This window comes from Myotis lucifugus, unplaced genomic scaffold, assembly GCF_000147115.1.
Source record: "Myotis lucifugus unplaced genomic scaffold, Myoluc2.0 scaffold_248, whole genome shotgun sequence".
Lineage (NCBI taxonomy): Eukaryota > Metazoa > Chordata > Mammalia > Chiroptera > Vespertilionidae > Myotis > Myotis lucifugus.
The window spans coordinates 877,099-900,199 of record NW_005871296.1 but is presented as its reverse complement, the minus strand read 5'-3'; the positions used below and the strand labels follow the sequence as shown (position 1 = coordinate 900,199).

The window sequence follows — 23,101 nt, the reverse complement described above, 5'->3', positions numbered from 1 at the left end:
GCATGGAGTTATGCGGGTGGGCTACTCTCAGAAAGTTCCAGTACTATGTCAAACAGGAATGGTGAAAGTGAGCATCCCTGTCTGTCTTGTTCTTGTTCGTAGGGGAAATGGTTTTAGTTTTTGCCCATTGAGTATAATGTTGGCTGTAGGTTTGTCATATAAGGCTTTTATTGTGTTGAGGTATGATCCCTCTAGTCTCACTTTGCTGAGAGTTTTTGTCAGGAAAGGGTATTGGATTTTGTCAAATGCTTTTTCTGCATCAATTGATATGATTCTGTGATTTTTGTCTCAATTTGCTTATGTGAGTTATGTTTATTGATTTGCGGATATTGTACCAGCCTTGCATCCCCACTTGGTCATGGTGTATGATCTTTCTAATGTAATGCTGGATCTGATTTGCTAGAATTCAGCAATGTAGCAGGATACAAAATTAACACCCAGAAATCTATGGCTTTTTTACACACCAATAATGAACTCACAGAAAGAGGATTTTAGCATCTAGGTTCATCAGGGATATTGGCCTGTAATTCTTTTTCTTTGTAGTGTCTTTATCTTGTTTTAGAATTAGGGTAAAGCTGGCTTCATAGAAAGAGTTTTCTTGAATTTTTTTGGAATAGTCTGAGAAGGATAGATTTTAGTTCTTCTTTGAATGTTTGGTAAAACTCCCCTGTGAAGCTTTCCAGCCCAGGGCTTTTGTTTGCTGGAAGATTTTTGATTACTGCTTCAATTTCATCAGTAGTTATTGGCCTATTCAGGTTTTTGATCCTTCCCGATTGAGTTTTGGAAGCTTGTATTTTTCTAGGAATATGTCCATTTAGTCTAGGTTGTCCAGTTTGTTGGAGTAGAGTTGTTCATAGTATTTTTTTTTTTTACAATCCCTTGTATGTCTGCAGGGTCGGTTGTTACTTCACCTCTTTCATTTCTGATTTTGTTTATTTGGGTCCTCTCTCTTTGTTTCTTGGTGAGCTTGGCTAGAGGTTCATCAATCTTGTTTATCCTTTCAAAGAACCAGCTCTTGGTTTTGTTTATCTTTTGTATTTTTTTTTTTTTGTCTCTGTGTCATTTATTTCCGCTCTGTTCTTAATTCCTTCATTCTGCTTACTCTGGGTTTTTCTTGTTGCTCTATTTCTAATTCTTTAAGTTGTAGAGTTAGATAATTTATTTTTCTTGTTTTTTGAGGTAGGCCTGTAGAGCTATAAACTTCCCTCTCAGCACTGCTTTCACTGTGTCCCATAGATTTTAGATTGTTGTGTTTTCATTGTCATTTGTTTACAGGATGCTTTTTATTTCTTCCTTGATCTCTTTGTTAACCCAATCATTGTTTAATAGCATGCTATTTAGCCTCTAAGTGTTTGATTTTTTTTGTTTTTACACTTGATCTTAGCCAAAAGGCTGAGAAGCGATGATTTTTTTTTGTTTTTATTGTAGTTTATTTCTAATTGTGGTCTGAGAAGATGCTTGATATGATTTCAATCTTCTTGAATTTGAAGAGACTTTGCCTATGAGCCAATATGTGGTCTATCTTTGAAAATGTCCCATGTACAATTGAGAAGAATGTATAGTCTGTGGCTTTGGGGTGAACAGTTCTAAATATGTTAATTAAGTACATCTGATCTAGTGAGTCATTTAGGATTGCTGTTTCTTTGCTGTTTTTGTCTAGGATTTATCCAGTGGTTTCAATGGGGTATTAAAGTCCCCTACTATTATTGTATTGCTGTTGATCTCTCCCTTGATATCTTCCAGAAGTTTTTTTTATGTACGTGGGTGCTCTTGCATTGGGTGCATATATGTTTATCAGAGTTATATCCTCTTGTTGAATTGCTCCCTTTAGTATTATGAAGTGGCCCTCCTTATCTCTTGTTATGGCCTTCTCTTTGAGGTTCATTTTGTCAGATATATGTCTTGCTACCCCAGCTTCTTTTTCATTTCCATTTTCCTGAAAAATATTTTTTCCATCCCTTCACTTTTAGTCTGTGTGCATCCTTTGTTTTGAGGTGGGGTCTCTTGTAGACAACAAATATATAGGTCATGTTTCTTATCCATTCAGCTACCCTATGTCTTTTGATTGGAGCATTTAATCCATTTACAGTTAAGGTTATTATTGATAGGTACTTGTTTTTCACCATTTTTATTTTTTATGCCTGTGTTCCTTTTTTCCTTTCTATTTCTTCTTTTTACAGCAGTCCATCTAGCATTTCATGCATTATAGGCTTGGTGGTAATAAACTCCCTTAGCCCTTTTTTATCTGTGAAGCTCCTGATTTCACTTTCAATTTTGAACGATAACCTTGCTGGGTAGAGTATTCTTGGATTCAGTCCCTTGCTTTGCATCACTTTGTATATTTCATTCCATTTCCTTCTGGCCTGATGCATTTCTGTTGAGAAATCAGTTGATAGTCTAATGGGAGATCCCTTGTAGGTAACTTTTTGTCTCTCTTTGGTAGCCTTTAAGATTCTTACTTTGTCATTGATGTTTGCCAATTTAATTATGATTTGTCTTGGTGTTGGTCTTTAAGATTTCATCTTGATTGGGACTCTGTGTGCTTCTTGGACTTGTGTGACATTTTCTTCCCTAAATAAGGGAAGTTTTCTGTCATTATTTCTTCTAACAGGTTTTCTGTTCCTTGCTCTGCTTCCTCTCCTTCTGGCACCCTTATTATGTTATTTTACTGTTTTTTTTACAACTTTATTAAAGAAGACACACTTTGCATACTCAAGGTGCACATTTGATAATTTGTGACATACGTATACACCCTTGAAATCATCTCCATAGCCAAGATAATAAACATTTCTTTTTGCCTCTTTGCACACCTTTCCTCCCTCCATCCCATCTCCAGATAACCAATGACCTGCTTTCTGTCACTATAAATTAGTTTGAATATCCTACTTTTAAAAAATCACACAGTATATACGCCCCCCCCCTTTTTTGCATGGCTCCTTTTACTCATATCTGTGATTTTGAGATTTATCCATGTTGCTGCATGTATTAATAATTAATTACTTTTATTCCATTCATTACCATAAATTGTTACTCCATTCATGTGTTGATTGACATTTGGTTTAATGCTTGTCATACATGAAAAAGTTATCTCACCAAGATAACTTGATTGAAACGAAATGTAATATTTACTCCATTTGCTGAATCACTCTACTATTTTCCAAACTGTCCACCAATAGATAATTGGTTTTGTTGAAATTTCAATTTTTCCTCATGACATTCTGTTGACATTACAAAAAAATTAGAAATCATTAAATAATTACTTTTGTAATAAGCATGTTAAATCCACTGAAACCCTTTATTAAAAAGAAATAGTTCTTAGTTATTTTTAAGCAGATTAGAAAATTCTGTTTCTAAGTGTTTCAAGAATATAAATAAGAGAGGTTTTATAGGTAACACATTGTTCATGGCAGTAAAATCACTTAATGATGGAAACATTTCTAAACATCCATTTAAAAATGTTCTCTCCTTTGTGCAAATTTCTTTTGAATGGCAGCTACTTTTTTTATTGTTAAAGTGTCATCTTGAAGTAAATATTTAGTGTTTGTTTTTCTAAAAATATTTGTTATGTAGCATTTTGTATACTTTAATTTTAATTCCAGAAATTAAAAAAATTAAACTCTGTCTTTTTATAAAAGAAAAATAAACAATGCACCTTTATATTTGCTTGACAGTTATCTTTTTTCCCTTCAAATTTCAGTTTAATGTTTTACTATGATTTAGATATTTTTTCCCCAAAGAACAAAATTTATAGCATAAAGATTCAAGTATCAGAAAGACTCAAAAGGCTGTTTTTCACTTTGTTCAACTTTTGTTTCCAGACATTAAGCATCATACAGTTGTTGCCATTGCTGTTTTCCAAATTTCTGATGTGTGCTGTGACTGATCACCACTTTTCTCTGCATCTGATCAATTTTGCAGTAGGCCATTTTTGTTTTCATTGAATCATCAACTCCAATCTGAAGTTCCTGTTGCATTATATCAAGAGAAATTTCTTTATTTGCCATATTCTGTTCATGTTATCCAAGTGAATCTATGAAGTTTTTATTATTCTGACAATTTAGCACTCACAAAAATGGTTAAAAGATCATGAATAAGTTCGCCTTCCAAAAAATTGATGGGTTTTAAAGTAAGAAGATATTAAAAAAGAAAGGCATTTGAATCTTGCAATATTCGTACAATACCCGTGGGCACTGGGAAGGATTGTTCTCCACGTAACTTCCTAGCAATTTGACCGTGACTTTTGAAGCAGCATCATTTTTCTTATAATCCACAAGCAGCTCATAAAATAGCCTAAAAAGAATGTGCTTCTTCCCGGTGATGATGTTCCAGTAAGAAATCCATTTTCTAACTTGACCCAGTTCAGTTGGAATATATTGGATGGCCCCACAAGATGCTGTCACTTTAATGAGGCTGCTATATACTGTCTATCTTACAGGAGTATTCTTATCCATACCATGGAAAAGGTTGCTTAGCAGTCTCAGAGATGGGCATTCATCTTCCTGAAATTTGACCAGCTTTTCACAGAGGCTGTCAATCAGGGCTTATTGCTTATCTAATTCCAGGATCAATAGGAGGAATACCACGCTGCTCATCACACTCTCATCGTTATCATCTTCCTTCAGACATACATCACAGGCTTCAATAATCTGAGCTAAATCTACAGGAAGGCCACCTGTAATTTCTCTTCTGAAATTCCAGCTCTCGCTCTAAAAATCAATAAAAATATATTTTTGAAAAAGAGTACCAGCTCTTTTAGATTTCTGATAAGCTCAAAGCTCAGCATCTTGATCTTCCTCACTGACGTCGATAAAGTCATGGAGAAAAGGTGGCGCATGCTGAGTGCTCCATTAGCAAACAACTAGGACAGCAAAAGGGAGCTGATATGCTCTGTCACTTGACAAATCTCTTAAGTACTTGACACAAAATGTCCAAAAGTTTATTTATGTTATAAAACATTTTAAAGATAATTTCTTATTTATCACTGTATATGCTCTATAATTTGAAGACCTTTTGAAAAACATAAAAGTAACCACAGTAACATTAGTAACTCCTATAGTTTATGAATGTATGATTTCAACTTGTGTGCTGAAAAGACAGACTAATGATACAATAAATTAATTTCAAATATTCTTTTACACTTACAATTTTATCCACAACTTTTTAAAAAATTGATTTCAAAGAGGAAGGGAGAGGAAGAAAGAGATAAAAACATCAATGATGAGAGAGAATCATGGATTGGTTGCTTTCTGCATGTCCCACACTGGGGATCAAACCTGCAATCTGGGCATGTGCCTTGACCGGGAATCGAACTGTGAACCTCCTGGTTCATAGGTCGACACTAAACCACTGAGCCACACCCGCTGGGCCACAACAACATTTAATTACACTTACACAGCTTTTCTAGAATGCATTTTGTACTTTAATAATAAATAGGTCTTCTTCAGTATATATTTTCTTTAATTGCTCAGAAAAAGCTACTGCATTCTGAAAACCGAATTTAGCAAACATCATAAGCTGAGACATTACTTTAACTTTTAGCCTACTTTACAGCAAACCTCCAACACTGTGTAAATGTTCTAAATCTCATTTGTTCAAATCTTTAGCAGTGTTTCCTATGAGTCTTCCAACAGTAATTAACAACAAAAAATGTACCCTAGCTGGTTTGGCTCAGTGGATAAAGCATCGGCCTGTGGACCGAAGGGTCCCAAGTTGGATTCTGGTCAAGGGCACATGCCCAGGTTGAAGGTTCGATCCTCAGTAGGGGGTGTGCAAGAGGCAGCCAATCAGTGATTATCTCATCATTGATGTTTCTATCTCTCTCTCTCCCTCTCTCTTCCTCTCAAATTATATAAAAATATATTTAAAAAAACAAAAAATGTTTCATTATGTTATATTCTGCTTATTTCAGTCATTTTTTTTGAAATCATTATATGACAGAACAAGATTTCCATCTCCAGTGGTATGTAAATTTTGTCTAAACTTTATTTTTATTTATTTATTTATTTTTAAATATATTTTTTCTTGTTGATAGTATTACAGATATCTCCCGTTTTCCTCTCTCCTCCCATCCCCTACTCTCCTCCCAGGCCTTCACTACCCTATTGCCCATGTCCATGGGCTATGTATATAAGTATATAAGTTCTTTGGTTTATCTCTTCTTGTCCTCCCAACCGCACATCAAGGCATTTTAAATTTAGTGTAATTTTATAAATACTGAACTGAATTTTACATGACTATAAACAATGGTGGGAAAACAATATATATTTTTTCAGCCAATTATTTTTAACACTTATTAGCTCAGTGTTGATTTTTATGTATGAAATGTGGCTGGTGAAGAGCTCCTATTAAGAGTAGAACTGTCAGCTTTGCCATCCTCAGTTTACCACGGATCTACAAAGTCAATAGGGAGGAAATGCATATTCATTTACTGGCATCTATTGAGCCAATAAAATCATGAGTGTAATGCTACATAGAAAAATGTGTACCATAAATGCTAGGTCAGAAAAATAATCTATAAAAGTTCATGTACTCCATAATCATAACTATTTTAGAAGACAGAAATGGAATATAGAAAAATTTTAAAAGGGTTTTAGGATTATAAATATTTTGCTTTTTTCCTTTCTGGCCAAACTTTTTATATTATCTTTTTTATTGTTCAGAATTTTAGAAAGACACATTTACATCAAACTTGCCACTTTTTTTCTTAAGGAAATTTTTGAAAGTGTGAAAGTTAATTTTACCTTCCATATATAAGTGCTCACTTTCTTACACCCGGACCAATATTGGATTGTATAATTCTTTTCAATCATTACTAATTTGATTGAGAAAGAAATGGTATTGTAATGTTTTCTTTGGCATTTCTGTGAATGCCAGTGATGTGTTTATAAGCTATTTGATTTCATTCTTTGTTAATTACCAGGGCATGAGAGGCTTTCTCTGAATACCCTGTACCAAATAGTTTTCACTTCACGCCAGTACCAGGCTATGTGTTCATTTCCCATAAAACTTCCCTGACATATTATGTTAAATGTATACTTGTATTTTCTTCTGTGCTGTCATATTTGGGTAACAGCTGGCATATAGTAGATGCTAGATCTTAACAAATAATTGCTGAATGAATAAATGAACATTCTTTACACCTTTTTCTAATGGAGTATTTAGGTTTTGCTCACAAATCTGTAAAACCTCTTTCTACAGTAGAGACTCTTTAACTAAGCATGTGTTGCAATTTTTTTTTACTCTGTCACCGCATTTATTATTTTTTATTTACTTAAATTTGTTTGAGAAACAAGGAAGTTAATATAGTTATGTAGTCAATGCATTACATTTATGGCTTCTGTATTTAGTGCTTTGCCTAGAAAGAGAGCACTCCCCTTTCCCTCGTGACCTTGAATTTCCTTCTTTGTGTGTATGTGTGTTAGAGGGTATGGAACAGCATGGCAGAGGTAAGTTAAGAACCTACCTTCTCTCCAACGTGGAGACTTCACTGCACCAGCACCCGGGGATCACTATCCCTTGATGCTGCCTTCATGAGGCACCAGTGTTTACGTAGACTTCTATCTGCTTCTGGGCTTTCCCTGCTCTTCCATGGAGCTATCTCATTGTAGCAGCAGTTCTGCTCTTCTTCGATGTATGAGCTAAAGTACTTGCTGTATTTTTAAATACTCTAATAAATTCCCTTTTCACTTCTTTTTTTTTTAAAATATATTTTTATTGATTTTTTTTACAGAGAGGAAGGGAGAGAGATAGAGAGTTAGAAACATCGATGAGAGAGAAACATCGATCAGCTGCCTCCTGCACATCTCCCACTGGGGGTGTGCCGGCAACCCAGGTACATGCCCTTGACCGGAATTGAACTTGGACCTTTCAGTCCGCAGGCCAACGCTCTATCCACTGAGCCAAACCGGTTTCGGCTCCCTTTTCACTTCTTAATTTTTCTATTGAACTCTTCTTTTATTCTTTATGATGAGCTTTGGGAACTTTATTTTTAAATGAAAATATACATGTAAATGGGAATAAATTCTGCATGCCTGAGAATGTTTGATCCTTTGGCGGAGACTGTTACCATAATGAGCTAAATATTAACAGGAAGGAAGAAAAGGAACCAGACATTGTTGATCTTAATGGGCTGGGACACTGAGCCTGTTTGCTTCACCAGGAAGCTCGCTTAACGCTCCTCCGATGCCCGATGCCCGCTCTGGTACTGGATTGTGGGATTGTCGGTGGAGCAAAGGGAGGTAAACACACGCACAGTGACAGTCAAATGGCTCCGGGCGGTGTTTGACCACAGGGGCCTGTCAGTCTAACCTGGGAAATGGATAAATGGCTGGGGGTGGACCCATTGGGAAGTTGATTGGTTATTTTGAAAAAGCTCCTGGTTATAATCCCAAGTGAACATAAAAGCCCTCTCTCTCTCTCTCTCTCTCTCTCTCTCTCTCTCTCCTCTTTCCTTCCCACATGGTAGCACACTTATGTTCCTTCTCATGTGCACCTGTGAGGACTCCAAAGCTTTAATATGAAGCACAAATTCTGGACATTGCCTTTGTTTGACCTTGATGAAGACAGGGTTGGATTTTTTCGTGGCAGGATGCTGCGATGGGACATTGGGAACCCAGGAGGGGGAACTCCTTTGATTTTGCATCAGGAATAAACCTTGCCGCACCACAATCTCCCATCTGAGGGTCCATGAAATGCCATGAAATGCTTTTCTCATGATCCTGAGGAATCACCACCAACAATCACACCCTCTGTCCTTAAGCTTTTAGACCAGAGACCATTCCTGGTACCAGAGGGTTCTCAAGCTGTGGGTCGTGACCCCTTTGGCGGTCGAACGACCCTTTCACAGGGGTTGCCTAAGACCATCCTGCATATCAGATATTTACTTTACGATTCATAACAGTAGCAACATTACAGTTATGAAGTAGCAACGAAAATAATTTTATGGTTGGGTCACAACATGAGGAACTGTATTTAAAGGGCCAGAAGGTTGAGAACCACTGCAAAGCAAGCTTGTCAAACTCAAAGGCTAACACGGGCCAACTAAACAAGGTTTATGTGGGCCGCAAAAAAACAAAAGCTCCAATTTCCATAGAAATGTAGGTTTATTTCGATAGAGACAATACAAAGGGCTGAAATAAATGAGTAATCGTTAACATAAAATAATAGAATATTTTAACAAAAATTAATATTTTTTCTTGAACATTAACTTACCAGACACTGAATAACTGCACAAATTAATAAGCGTAATGCAAATAAACCTATTTTTCTTGTTCTCCAAAAGCAAAATATTTCCTGTTGCGCACACCAAACAAGTCAGTCCAAGACTAATGACGTGGCAATCGGCTGCTAAGATATTCACTGGTAGTATTAGTGGAGAGAAATGGTGTGTCTGTGTGCAAGGCAAGTAGGGAAATGAATGCAACACAATTATAGTAATCAGTCATTAGTGAACATTGTAGTTTGTTATTAATAATTATGTATAACGGTATTGTAAAAATTAGGTTATGAAATTTTTATGAAAACATTTCTCATGTACCGTTATATTGCCTGGGCTGCAAAAATATTCCTTGTGGGCCACATGTGGCCCGTGGGCTGTGAGTTTGATATGCTTGCCCTAAAGCATGTTACGAAACCCTGCAAGCTCATTACCTGATACGCAACATATTTTATAGGCTTTTAGTTTTGGTTTATTTGGTTTTAAAACTGAAGAACTTTCAGAGTTCTTTGAGGGGGTTTTCAGTTGATATTTTAATTATATTTTCATTAGCTGTTTGTTTTCAGTTTTAGGGTGGATTCTGAAAACTGATTTCTATCCTATATAATAAAAGCCTAATATGCTAAGTGTCTGGTCGTCTGGCTGGCTATTCAACCAATAAAAGCGTAATATGCTAATGATATGCTAAGGCTGCTCAACTGCTCGCTATGATGGGCACTGACCACCAAGAGGCAGACGCTCTGAGGCTCCAACCCGTAGGTTAGCTTGCTGCTGGGGTCTGGCCAATCAGGTGTGAGTGAGACGGGCCGGACACACTCTGGAGCCTTCCTGCAGTCCCCAGCTGGCCAACCTCCCGCATACTTCCCTGGCCCTGATCATCCACCGGTGGGGTCCCTTGGCTTGGCCTGCGCTCTCTTGCAAGGTGGGACCCTCGGGGGATGTCAGAGAGCCAGTTTCGGCCTGAAGCTATGATGTGCAATGACCACCAGGGGGCAGATGCTCAATGCAGGAGCTGCCCCCTGGTGGTCAGTGCACTCCCACAGAGGGAGCGCTGCTCAGCCAGAAGCTGGGAGGATGCAGTGAAGGTGGCGGGAGCGGGCCTAAGCCATCAGTCGGTCATCCCCCAAGGGCTCCTGGACTATGAGAGGGCGCAGGCCGGGCTGAGGGACCCCTCCACTCTGAGTGCACAAATTGTGTGCACCGGGCCTCTAGTTTTAAGTAAACTATAGATATTGGTTAAGCAAAAGGTACAGTCATGAGAATGGTATATGCTTATAGAAAAGATCAAGGATGCCTGCTTTTTCTGATACCTCTGACTGGTTTTCTGATACCTCTGACTGGGGTCTTCTAGCACTCAAAATAAATCCCCAAGGCTAGTTGTGGATGAAGCCTTTAATGCTAAATGCAGTCAGCCAGAAATAGTTAAAAGACACAGTAAAACTACTCACTGGTTTATTGCTGTAAGCTCGCAGAAAAACTAGTCCCAAAGTACTCAGGGAAATGTCTTGTGTAGCACATTGTCTTGCTTCCACTTTTAAGGTTCAATCCTAAAAATCCAGGAGCATACACTAGAACAGGGGTGGGCAACCCCTGGCACGTGTGCCAAACATGGCACGCCAGTAACTTTTGCTGGCACTCGAAACTCTCTCTTATAATCTTCCATTTACAATTTTTTTCTTAATATCGACTTTTTTATTTTTCAGATAAATTCAGTGTAGGTGCATCTTAGATAAATAAATAGTTTTACATAGCAAGTTATCTTAAAGACCATAGACATGGATTGACAAGAGAGGGGAAGAGCAATTTCTTTTTTTTTCTTTATCTTACTATTTTTAAAATTATCTTATTGCTTAAAGTATTACAAAGAGTATTATATATGTCTCCTTTTTTTTTTCCCTCCCTTTGACCTTCCCCTAGCCTCCCATACGGGAAGAGCAATTTCTATGCCTCTGCCTTAACTCTCCCTGCCTTCCTAGATCCGACCAGTGTTTTGGTTTTATCCACATACGCTTGTGAATCTTTGTTCTCAGTGATGAATTTTGTTAAGTCTCATAATAGGAGTAGCCTGACGGATGAAAGTAGTAGCTTGTGCATATCTCTGAAGGTCACAAAATATAAACCTGATGTAAAATCTCTGTCATCAGTGATGCGACAGCAAAAGTCCCACTGATAATATCAAACGGAGTCATAAAGTTTTCTGTCGGACTATCAGTGTACATGTATACATTTAAAAATAAATGTATTTTTTCATCATCATATACTGTGTTTTTGTCACTCGAGTGAATTTTATTATTTCTTCAAGGTTCTTCACATACGTACACCTTAAGAGATATCAAGTAGACGTAACATGTTCTCAAAAACTTAGGGTTGGCACGCAGAAGAATTTTGAGTCAGAGATTTTGCTGGTTTTGGTACGCACTCACAAAAAGGTTGCCCACCCCTGCACTAGAACAATGCTCTCCTATCTCTGAAGTTATCTGACCAGGAAGAAGGGGCGTGACCATATGCCCATAAGTATTCTAAGTGACTTTAAGGCACCTGTATTAAAGTCTTAGCATATTTTGACCTGTCAAAAGACGGACAATCACTACCATTGTTCAGTACATCTTTGGCAATAGGTCCCATTAAATATGACACAGAGGTTCCTTTTGTTGTGGTCTCTTTCTGAGATAGATGTTCATAAACATGATGACATAAATCTCACAAATGTGTCCCCAGTTTTGTTTCATGTTGCTCTACAAGCCCCCTGAGGCTCTAAGTGACATCCTGCAGATTCCAAATCAAATGGGCCCCCTTTTTTTTGCTTTGATTTTTTTCACTGACTGAGTGACCTAAAGCACTTTTCCATAAAGGGGTTTTTTAAAGTCTTAAATAATCATCTTTTGCTGGCTTCCTATCTGCGCAGAGGCGAGAGAGACAGCCACGACTGTAAACAAGCGAATCTAAATGCTCTGCTTCAATAGTTAAAAACAATGGGCTTCAAAACAAATCACATTCAACTGAATGAACTAGTTTTCAGTGGGCTCCCAGGTTATTACTTGCAGCTTATTTGTCACCAGTGTCACTGGTCACTGGTTCCCATTTCATTGAGCAGACACAGCTTGCTGTGCCTCAGCAGCCCGTCAGGGCACCCTGCACAGCTTCCGGGGCTGGGAGGCCTTGGCTCAAAGGGAACCAGCGGCCTGGCCTTGCAGGGAAGGTCTTTAAAAACAAATTGGTGCAAATGCTTGGCTTAGTTTTTTTTATTGTTTTTCTTTTCATTATCCTTGAATTTAATTTCTCTGCAGTATACACCTTGGTTTGAACTACCTCTGTTATCCAACTTAATTTGTGGTTTATTACAAAATCTTGGCTCTGGAACAGTGGTCGGAACAATCCAGATGGGGAAATGAAATGGCCTGGTCTCCTGAGTTCAGTTGAGGAGCAAATGTCTGAGAGGTTTTCAAGAATAAGCTATCAAAGGGAAAAATCACTAAATTAAAAAGTCGACTAATATTTGTTTTTAAAAATCCACACTTCTAACACCTTAGTAAACATATGAGTATGTACTAACTGCCCATTATTTTTCAGACAGAATTTTAAAAAACCAAAAATCAGGAAGAAATATTGAACAACAAATCACCCTTCCATCTCCAGTCAGTTCTACAGTCTATTCCCTAAAACATGGGAGAACTCCTTCTTATCATTCATTACACATTATCTCACATGTTTCATGAATATTCTATACTAATAATATTCGGCATTTTATGAACTTCAAAACCCAAGTCAGATCCAGTCACTCTTATGCTCACATCCTTTGGGGACGTCCCATCTCATGCCGATGGAGAGCCAACAGTGTTGACAGGTGAGCCATATGCTTCTTTTACCACGTTCCTTCTCTGATGTCAGCTCTCCTACTCCTCCCACACTTGGCTTTGGCTTCATCGACCACCTCACTTTTCCTGGAACTCACCCAGGAAGGCTTTGCACTTGTTCCTTTTATCTAGAAAATTCTCCCTGCAGGTGTCTCGTACAGTTTCCTCCCTCCCTTTCTTCAGATCTTGGCTCAACTGTTGCCACCCTCCTTAAAATCACAACCCTGGTACCACTCCCTACATCAGACACACACTGTCCAACACCCTCTCCTGCTTTTCTTTTCACGTTGGCCCTTATCATCATTGGGCATGATTTCGCATTTATTTATGTTTTTGCACACTGGTGGGCTCTTTCACTAACATGTAAGTTCAGTGAGGAAAAGATCTTGTTTGTTTTCTTTACTGTGGCTTCTCCAACAGTGTCTACAACACTGTCTACAACAGTGTCTAGCCATTGCCAGCATTAAGTTTTAATATTTATTAAAAACCATTATGGAGTGCCAGGCCAGCGTGGCTCAGTGGCTGAGCATCAACTTATGAACCAGGAGGTTGTGGTTCAATTCCCAGTCAGGGCACATGCCCAGGTCACAGGCTCGATCCCCAGCAGGGGCATGCAGGAGGCAGCCAATCAATGATTCTCTCTTATCATTGATGTTTCTATCTCTCTCTCCCTCTCCCTTCCTCTCTGAAATCAATAAAAACATACTTAAAAAACACACATTATAGAACAATGTAGATACCACTATTCTTTTAAAATAATTTTATTTTGTTATCTATGTTTGGGATAGGTTATGATTTTAATAATAAAACAATTAGATTCAAGTAAATAAGTATATATTTCTCTGAGCTAGACCTTATGTTAGGGGACACAAGGATGAATTTATTCTACTTCTGTTTACAACTTCATGGCTTGGAAAAAGTTTAAGAAATCTGTTAGTAGGAGCAATGTCCAAGTAATAGATGGTTATAACTTAATGTGGCAGAAGCAGAGGTCATGGAAAAACCGTTCTGAATGTCTTTCTCATTGGCCTGATCATTGTAAGTAGAGAGGGGAAGCTGATAGAACAAGAATAGAGATAACATTTATATGTTTAATTAAATAATGATTTAATTATTAATACATGCACTGACTAAATTCTAAAACTAATATGAAAAAAGCTTGAAAAAACTACATGGAAATAATATTGGAAATGGGAAAGCAACAATTATTCTGAACATCTTACTCTTACACTTTTTTGGGACATTAATACCTTTGATGATGATGGCAGTAGACCCTCTCTCTAGAATTATGCACATAAACACATATAAAAAAATAAAAACATTCTAGGCGTTTTATGAAGTTTTACAAGTCCATTCATGGGTCCCAGTTTAAAAATTTCTGGTAAAGAAGCATGGAGAAGTATAACCCACAGGAAAGTTAATATAATTATTATGATTTATCATTGAATTTTACCTAAAGCCTACTGACAAATATTTAAAAATTTAAAATATTAAACAGCAAAGGCAACAAATTCCTTAAGAAAAGAGGAAGAAAAGGACAATGAGCTACCACCTCACACCTGTCAGAATAGCTGTTATTAACAGAACAACAAATGACAAGTGCTGGCGAGGATGTGGAGAAAAGGGAACCCTTTTGCACTGCTGGTGGGAATGCAGACTGGTGCAGCCACTGTGGAAGACAGTATGGAGTTTCCTCAAAAATTAAAAATGGAACTCCCATTTGACCCAGTAATCCCACTTCTAGGAATATATCCCAACAAATCAGAAATACCAATCAGAGAGGATATATGCACTCCTATGTTCATAGCAGCACAATTTACACCAGCTAAGATTTGGGAACAGCTTAAGTGACCATCAGCAGATGAGTGGATTAAAAAGCTGTGGTACATCTACACAATAGAATACTATACTGCTGTAAAAAAGAAGGAACTCTTACCATTTGCAACAGAATGGAAGGACCTGGAGAGCATTATGCTAGTGAAAGAAGCCAGTTGGAGAAAAATAAATATCACATGATCTCACTCATTTGTGGAATATCATGAACAACATAAATATTTTAGAATATAATAGAAATAATCCTGTTATTTTCAGATTTTTAATATTTCCTACAACTTTTGTGATATTATACTATGTTAGTACAGTTTTGGTAATATTATTATATTTAAAATCTTATTTTTTTGAAATACTAATGTTTATTGCATGTAAAATTATTATATTTAAAATAGTTTTTCTTGAAATAAAAAAAAGAAAAAAAGAAAAAAAAGAGGAAGAAGTAAGAGGAATATGATAGTTATTAGGCACCTAGTCTGTGCATCATCATATGCTAGGCTTTTAAATTTCACTGAATTCCCATAACACACTCATTTGAGGAAGTTATTATCTATATTTTGTACAAAACAGAAGAAAGAACAGAAATAGAATTTGAATTCAGGTCACTGTAATTTCAAAAGGCTGTGATCTTTTAAATCTTATGATGAAAATAAGTATACCAGCTTGTTAGTGGGAAAAAGCATATTGTATGTGTGTGAATGTGTGTATATGTGTGATTAAATACCAGCAGAGAGACTAGAAATTTCCGCAGGCAAACAACCAAGTTCCACATCCTCCTTTCACTGGGCAGATTTCAGACCTAAGACTTGGGGGTATTGGAGTTTTATGTGGCAATTGACTTGTGTGTGCTTTGATGATAGAATGTATGTTTTTCTTTGATATATTTTCTGTTACGTCAAACTATCCTCCTTTGTATCTGGAGGCCGCTCAGGAAACAGTGGTTGACTGATTGGGTCATTTCAGATGTCTCGGAATCCAGTATATTTAAAATAAGGTAGACATCTCAGTTATATTTGAAAAGAGTCTTGAGAAATCCAGTTACAGCATTGCAATCCATAGTAGCCAGCATGCATGTTTATAGGTGATGCTAATTGAGTACTTACTAAACTCTAGGCTTTTTATGACTTTACCTTGTAATTTCCAAAGCATCTGTTAACTTAGTCCAAACAGGCTGGTCAGTTATGTCAAATTTTAATCAAATCAGCTCAATCAAAACCATCTAATCAAAATGGAAAGTAGACATGCTCAAATCTATTTCCTAGAGGCCAAGGATGATTCCGATGATGACGAGACGATGGAGAAGTCACCCTGCCTGCCAAGCTATCCTGTCAACTTCTTTTCCTCTAGGAGTTTGGCATCTCTCTAAGCAGAGTGCCAATGATCAGTCAAAACTAGAGCAACTGCAGGATGAGGCTCCAGGAGGCATCTGAAATAGCCTTTCATAAGCATATCCTGACAGGTGATGGGCTTCCTGACACTTGGCAACCCTACGTTGAAAAGGGCAATTGTCATGTTATAGGGATGATTTAAAAGGATCTTGGCATTTTGTTATCATCTTAAGAGGAAATCACTAGTGAGATTAACCTTTTAAGATAAACATATCTTACAAAATAATTAATGCTGAAATTCGGCACTCTACACTGTAAAGACATGTGCCTAGGGTTTTGTTTTGTTTTTAGTTTATTTGAGTCAAACAGACATATAGACATGCCACAGAAGCAAGATTTCAAATACTAAGTTTTTGTTGAGAGAGAGAGAGAGAGAGAGAGAGAGAGAGAGAGAGAGGAATAGAGAAAGAGTTCAATTTAGAGATAGTTATTTTTCTATCTCTAAATTCTGATAACCCCAGGTGGGGCGCATATGGGAGGCAACCATCCATGTTTCTCACATTGAGATTCATCTGACACGCAGCTCTAGCTCCGTAAACCACCCACCCATGCTCTATTTACATACTAAAATATCAATTTAGAGTGTGAAATGATTTTTCCGTTTCACTGACTCCTGAGAGATCTGTTGGGCAGACTCAGTACAGAAGATGTGTAGTTTCTTAGCTTAGAGATTTCTGGAATAATTTTGGGTCATTTCTGACTCTGCCCAGTTTACAGAGCAAGGCTATTGTGCCCTTAAGGGTCAGTTTTGCCTCAACAAATGCACCACCAGACCCGCTCCTGCCTTACAAGAATAATCACAGATGGACCCATAGAGGGCACCCTGGTGCTGGGTTAGGGTGGTGAGGAGAGGCCCTGAGATGAGGGAAGGTGGAGCTAAATGGAGATGAATCTGCCAGTGACAGAAGCAGGGACTCTGAAGAAAGAGGTGACAGGGAGCTCACTGTGAGAGACGCTGGCATAACCGTGGAGCATATTCATGCATAAAATATTCTAGCTTTCTGGTGAGTCAAACTCAAAGGGGTATTGTCAGGCTTCAAAATTATGTCAGCTCCAAGCACTGATTAATAGTTAATATAGTCTGTGATCACTTATCTATAGCCGATCCAATATTAGGAGACAGGGTTTCAGTTTCTTTAGACATTTATAATTGTATGTCTGAGCACAAGGTTTAGTTTTTAAGCATAAGAAGAGTAAATTGTTATTGTTAAAATGTATCAGGAATTTTGTTTTTATTCAGATAAGATGAGGCCCACAGATCAGGAAGTGAATGCCATTGAAAAGATACTTCATCGCTCGCAGTTCCCAAGAGGAGGGGGACAGGCCACAGCACACAGGGACACACTAGAGAGCACTGACCTTGGCCACAGGCAGAGGGAGCAGAGGGCACTTTGGAGCCGCCTTTATTCTGGTTTTCCAGAGAAGGAATGGGCTACACTCAGCAGGCAGGCTAAGCAGGTGTAGGATTGGCTAGTTTGAATATAATTTTAGAGGTGGGGATTGGGGAGCGGTAGAGAGGTTGCCTCTAGTCTTCCAATGCCCAGCCTTGAGGTGGTCAGGGCTGAGGAATAGTGTCCCACAGTTTAAGAGCAGGGGAGGGGAGGGGAGGGAGGTGGGCTTTGGTTCGGTTAGTTTGCAGATGACAGGCATGCTCCAGGAAGAGTCAGTTTGCTATCTCTAAATTCTGATAACCCCAGGTGGGGTGCATATGGGAGACAATCATCCATGTTTCTCACATGGATCTCTCTCTCTCCCTTCCTCTTTCTAAAAAATCAATAAATACATCCTCATGTGAGGATTATAAAAAGTCTAAAACATCTCAAAGTTACTTACTAAGTAAATGTAAAATAATGTTTCCACTAATTGAGACAACTAAGCCTGTAGGAGGAGCCAGTTATGGTGGAGTAGGTGGTAAGTAGAGGTAGTGAGAAGACTGAGGAGTTCAAATTTGGAGTCAGTAAGTTTGACATCGAGGTTAGACCTGCAAATGGAAATGTTGAGTAGGTAGTTAAACATACAAGTCTGGAGTTTGGGGGAAATATAAAATTGGGATTAAAGAATTGAAATGGTAGTTGAACTAGAATGTGGATACAAGAGAGGAAAACTTTCCAAAATATTTCTTAAATATTAAGGACCATATTTCTCTCTCCTATCAACATAAGAATGTACAAACCTGTAAAAAAAATTTTATAAGAGTTTATTAGAGTTTATTTGTGCCCAAATAGAGGCTATACCTCAAAGCAAGATCTCAACAGACTGAGGAAAATGCTTCCCAGATTGACAGTTTGCAGTTTCTCTTATGCATTTGTAATTAAAGATGCAATGTAAGGAAAATTATGTGAAGGTGGGAGAAAGCAAAGTTGGCATTGGATTACAGGTTAATAAGATTATGTGCTCTTTTTATGGTGGTTATTCTTTTGAGGGGTCTGACAAAGAAGCATTTCAAAGATATGTTAATCTACAGAAATAATGGGCAGGGCTTGCTTAAGGCAAAGATTAAACTTTTTCTAAAGAAGTTATATGCCAGAGGGTTGACTACCCACCATGACCTGACCAGTAAGAAATCTATGATCAGCTCACTCTATGAGGTTAATTTCTGTTAGATTTATTACAGCACCCCCTTTTTTTTTGGTCCATACTCCTTACAACTGGCCCAGCATAGATGATCAATAAGTGTCTATTGTGAGAATGGGTGGATACACTGTGAGATGTAAACCAGTGATATGCTGTATGTACTTCTTTAATATTGTCTCATGGATATGTTTCTTATTTAGTCAGTGCTGGGTTGAGAACCACTAATCTGACATCTTTGAGAAATAAGGAAGATTGATTTGTTTGTCTGTGGTTCCACATTGCCAAGGACCATGCTTATTAGTGGCATTTAAAAAAATGTTTATTGACAAGCAAGTAGTCAATTAATGAATTAACGAATAGCAAGTAGTTAAAAGGTTTGTGCTGAATTTATCATTGTCTGAAAGCATATAAACTTCAGAAAGAACAGCTCCTGAACTCTCAGAAACTTATTGCTAACTAGAGGCCCAGTGCACGAATTTGTGCACAGGTGGGGTCTGGCCAGCCTGCTCCAATCGGGGCCGATCGGGGGCTGGGCCGGCCAGGGGGAGAGTCCACAGGAGGTTGACTGGCTGGCTCCAGCCCCAATCGGGATGGTTGGCCAGCCACAGTGTGTGTCATAGTGACCGGTTGTTCTAGTTTTTCCAGTTGTTCCGGTCACTTGGCTTTTATATATATAGATGATAATATAGCAAGGACAGAATCTGTGAAGAAAGTCATTCATGACACTTTAGTAGGTCTTGGAGACTTGAACTGGTTATGAAATTACAAAACTAAAAAAAAAGTAGTTTTAAAAATTGTTTTCTTTAATTTGCCAGACTTTGAAAATTCTGCTAATACATTAAGTACATTTTATTATACCAGTAATTAATTTGTTCTTCACAATTCATTGATCATAACAATTTAATTTATTAACAGGAACATCACTCACTGTAGTTAGAATTCCATTATTGTCCAACACTAATAAATCAGTTGCCACTAAAGTTAAGTATCACCAAAACCTCTAATTAAACAAAGCCAACAGTCCTTTCCAATCTTTGTCCCATAACAACAGTGCTGCTCTGCAAGCTCAATTTTATGGTTTTGTGATCAGCTGACATCCAATTTAAGAGAAAGAGCTCAAGATGAATGTCCACGTTTGAGCTTCTGACTAAGCATTCTGACTCCACCAAAACCTGAAAGCAAGTCAGAAGCTGTTCTCAAAAGAAGAGTTATTTGCCAATGAAGGCATAGTTGCCACAAAAACCTTAGGAAAATGTACGGAGATTTTTTAGTGATACTTGTTCCCTGTAATGTTTGAATCTGCTGCAGGCACTTCAAGCCCAATCAGTCCCTGAGTTCCCAGTGACAAGGTTGCTTGCTGCAGTCTGAAATAGCAAGAAAGTTCCTATTGCTCACGGTCCTCTGACCAGGCATTCTCTTCAGCTTGACTGAATTTTTTTAAAAAATATATTTTTATTGATTTCAGAGAGGAAGGGAGAAGGAGAGAGAGTTTAAAACATCAAGGATGCGAGAGACTCATCCTCCTTCATGCCCCCTATTGGGGACTGAGCCCACAACCTGGGCATGTGCCCTTGACCAGAATCGAACCTGGGACCCTTTAGTCCAAAATCCAATGCTCCACCCACTGAGCCAAACCAGCTAGGGCCAGCTTGACTGAATTTTAGACTGATTTCTTTCTGCCTTTAGGCCCTTGACATCCCTTTTCCTAGAGCACTTACTTGAGAAAAATTTCAATTATAAATTTGTTCTCGGCCCCTTTGGAATATAAATCTTCTCCCATACTAACTGCCAGCTTTACACTCTATAAATGTCTTTGTTAAGGACCTGTGAGCCATCATTTTGAAATGCAATCATTGAAGGCGATAAGACCCCTGTCTCCCAGTCTTTGTGAAGAGTAGGAGCCGAACTTCCATATACAACAATTGACAGACACAGTTGGCCTGATCATATTGACCAACCTACCCCTTATGTCTTCTGGTACTTTTTCCTTCCCCCTTTTGTTTCAGTAGAGTTGAGTTCAATTTTTCTCCCCTATTGCAGTAGCCTTGAGTAAAATCTTCCTTGCCTATTTAACTCCATCCTGCACAATTTTTCTTTGACCATTGAGAGCTCATGGGTTATTTGGTAAATGGATTAAAATGGTACTACTGAATGTTATATATGTTGCCTATAAATTAAAATAAAATTAAAAAGCTCCTAAGTATTGTGACATTGTTCCCAGTTGGGTGAGCAAGCATGTGAATCAAGGATCTATAAGTATGCTCATACTAATAAACTCTGCCCAATGTAAGATTATGGTTCTTCCTCCTTTGTCTGATAGCCTCTGGATCCATCCACACACATTTTTTAAGTTTCTACTGATATAAACTAGCAAAATTTTACAATTGTTTATGTCTTCTCCTTATAGCAGGGACTCTCTCTGGACTTACTCCAACTCTGGATATAGGACAAAGGAAAGAAAGGATGTCAGTTTTTATGCATAAGGGCAATCAACATCATTGGGTAAACTGATTATTTCAGGTGAGGTCATTAAAGAGTTTTCAAGCAAGACAAGACCATACTGTGCACACAGGGGCAAAGGATTGTTTCTGCTGACAGGGGAGGGGGCCATTGGTTTGGGAGGTTCAGAATATTCAGACTCATCTGGAGTGACCCAGATCACAGGTGTCCACTCTTGCACAGCTGTCCCAGCTGACACGGCAGAGAGCTCCACTTACATTGTACAAAGCAACTTCAGATCCAAGCCTTCATCTAATTTTCAAGTCATGTCAATCCCATAACTATAAAGAATCAGAGGCTTTTTAAGGTGATTGTAAACACTCCCTGTACTTCTGACCATGTCTTGAAGCAAGAATTGTAAATGTTTGCTATTTTCTTATCTCTCAGTGCAGTGTGAAGCAGTTATCTCACTCCACAGCAGTTATATATCATGTGGTAATTGTCTATTAAATGTCATGTTTAAGCTCACATTTAATTCATGGAACTACAGGTCAGAACTGAAAAAACTGTTTTGCCACGTTAGGGCTTAGACTGCTTGTGGCCTATTATCTGTCGATAACTGGATTGCTGCTGCCCTCAAACCCAATTAAAAGAGTAACCAAACAAAAACCGAGAACATTTACTACCAGAAACCCTACCTAAGAAAATGCTAAACAAATGGTGGTTTAGGAATAAGGAAAATGACCTCAGAAGGAGTCTGAAATATAAAAAGGAATGGTAGTATGCTATACAAGATGGCGGCGTAGGTAAACACCAGAGACCGCTGCCGCAAACAACCATTTCAAAAATACAACTAAAAGACGGAACGGACATCACCCAGAACCACAGGAAGGCTGGCTGAAGAGAGACTCTACAACTAGAAGGAAAGAGAACAGCAAACCGAGGCTCAGAGGAGGCGCAGTGTGGAAAATACAAAGGTACCGAGGTGCGCGCGAAAGCGGGCTGGAGGCTGAGGGCGCGGTTGTCCTTTTCGGTCGGGAGTGAGTCTCAGACTCTGGGCTCCAGATCCGGGCGAGTCTCTAGGGACCCAGACTCAAACGGGAGAAGCGGGATTATCCAGCATCAGTTGGAACCTGAGGGCAGCTTTCTCTCCGAGGTTTGCAGCGGCTGCCGGGGTTCTGAGAAGCAGAGCCTCTGGGAACGGGACTGAGAGCGGCCATAACTGCTCCCTCCACCCACCCTGTTGAGCCCGCCCCGCCCAAGCCCTGCGCACAGCCATTTGCTGGATCGCCTCAGGCAAAGGCTGGATTAGCGCCTCCCCAGAAGACAGACGTTTTCCACACAGCTGATTCCTACAGCCAGTCGGCCAGGTGGTCAAATCCCTCTAGTGTTAACTACAACAATTAAGGCTTGGCTAGAACAAGACTGCGCACAAAGACCACTAGGGGGTGCACCAAGAAAGCATAAAAGATGCGGAGACAAAAAAACATGACAGAAATGGAGGATATGGAGCTAAGAATCGCAATTTTGAGGGCTTGCTATAAACTTGAGCAGAGCCTCACGAAAACTAATGAGACCCTCGATGCTACGATAAAGAAATTAGAAAGTAAGCATACACGGACTGAAATAAAGAATATTATACCCAATAGCAGACCAGAGGAGCACAAGAATCAAACCAAAGATTCGACAAAAAACACCCAATTGGAAAAGCAAAATGAAAAAAGAATCCGAAAGTGTGAAGACAGTGTAAGGAGCCTCTGGGACAGCTTCAAGTGCACTAATATCAGAATAATAGGAGTGCC

At 38.5% G+C, this 23,101-nt stretch overlaps 1 pseudogene; it reads right to left on the bottom strand.

The window, feature by feature from the left end:
* Positions 1–3,760: 3,760 nt before the first annotated feature.
* On the bottom strand, positions 3,761–20,640 carry LOC102429433 (annotated as a pseudogene).
* Positions 20,641–23,101: the final 2,461 nt, after the last annotated feature.